Here is a 2,175-nt window from a genome sequence, read left to right on the forward strand (position 1 = left end):
TGTAAATTCAATATATTTTTTATAAAGAACAATACTTTCCACATTTTTCAAATATTTATAATTGTTTACATAATGTCAACAATGTAAATGTTATCTATACCCAACCTAAAACATTTAACAGAGAATTTTTTCATATTTTTCATGATTTTCTCATTGTTTACATGATGTCGACTATGTAAATCCCATATTTTCTTTATAAAGAACAATATTTTCAAAATTTTTTATAGTTTACACATTGCTAACATGATGTCAACAATGTAAATTTTATATTTTCTTTATAAACAACAATAATTTACAAGAAGTTTTTAAATATTTCTTATTATTTACACATTCTTTACACAAGGTCAATAATGTAAATTGTATTTTGTTTTTTAATTAATAATTGAATAATATTGTATTTTTTATTAGAATCCATTAAACTTTTGCATTATTTTTAACTTTTATTAAATATTTAACATTATTTACACATAGTATACATTATGTCAACAATGTAAATTATTGTGATTTTGAGTAAATTATCGCCTATCTCTGCCATTTATAGGGCGATTTTGATATATTTTTATATCAGTATTCCCAAAACAATACCTGATAGAACAAACCATCAACAAAGCTTGACAAACAACTACAAGCTCAGGAAATTTAACATAAACTAACACATAGAAAACCTAAGAAAAACCTATTATTTCAACTTTATTTTTATAAAATCAGTCTTTACTTTTAATCCCACACTGTTTGTACGTGCGTGCGTGTGTATGTGTGCTAAAAATGAAATATCAATGTATCTCCTTCTACCCTCCACACTCCCCTCAGCTACTAAACAGCTTTTCATACATAAGAAATTGCTGCTTAAGGCACATGTTATGTTCGAACATGTGTAACAATGAAGCAGAAAAAAAGTACTAAAACAGATATTTTTAAAATGATTGATTTGATATTAAAAAATTCCATAAAATAAGGACAATTACTAAAATCAACAGAAAACTTGCTCCTTGTCAGCAGTAAGTTGAGAAAAAAAAAAACACTTTACTTTTTTTAAAGCTTTTTTTAACAAATCGATTGTTGTCTGTTTGACGGCTTATCTGTTAAAGTGTCTGTCTGATAACATGCATTTAAACATAATGACAAAAAAATCGAATAAATCCTTCATTAATATTTTATGGCGGGTGAGGGGTATAAGGAGAAACACAGGAGAGATATCAGGTGATAAGGGTGATAATTTTTAACCTGCAGCAAAAAAGAATAAATTCATTATAAGTTCAACAACAGAAAAGTTTTTGTAATTTCTCTGTATTTTTCCTCTAAAGCACTATTTTACTCCAACTTATTTTCCTTGAATTTTTATTGCTCCTATAAAGGAACAAACAAAGTTTCGAAAAAACAATAACCAACAACAAAACAAAAACACATCAACATATTAACGAGTTTTTAAAGACTAAAGTATTAAAAACAATTTGTAGGTTTATGTTCTACTTCTCTACTGATGTTTTGCATTTACTTCATTTTTATTTTATTACCAACTTGTACATTTTTGTGGATGCCATTAAAAAAAGAAAACAAAATCTTTTTCTCATTTCATTTCACTTGATAGAAAAAAGTTCTTCTGTTTTTCTTAAAAACAGCAGACAGACAATCTTGTTAGAGATGGCAAAGAAAACAACAAATTGAAAAAAGGTCAAATCAAATCAAATCAGACAATTTATGTGTCCAAGCTTCTTTAATATAGTGGGAAAAAATGGAATTATGCTGTAGCAGTAGTCAATGACAGCCAGTAAATAAACTCAACAGTTATTTAAATTAAAATTTGATTCTTTAAAAAAAATAGAAAACAAAGTTTCCTTAACATGGAACACCAAAAAGTTTTTTTTTTGCTTAAAAGTGTGAATAGACCTTTTCTTTACAGAATGCTGTCCCTTTTAGTGTAAAAAGAAACATAATCCAAAAGAAGGAAGATATTTAACAAATTAAGGAATTTGGTGTCTACACGTGTAAAAATACCCATTGTGCCTTAAAGAATAAATAAAAATAGAAATGAACTACAACTTAATTACTTAAAACTAATATAGATAATGAACTAGGACTGAATTAGAACTGAACTAGAACTGAACTAGAACTGAACTAGAACTGAACTAGAACTGAACTAGAACTGAACTAGAACTGAACTAGAACTGAACTAGA

This window comes from Lucilia cuprina, chromosome 4 (assembly GCF_022045245.1).
Source record: "Lucilia cuprina isolate Lc7/37 chromosome 4, ASM2204524v1, whole genome shotgun sequence".
Lineage (NCBI taxonomy): Eukaryota > Metazoa > Arthropoda > Insecta > Diptera > Calliphoridae > Lucilia > Lucilia cuprina.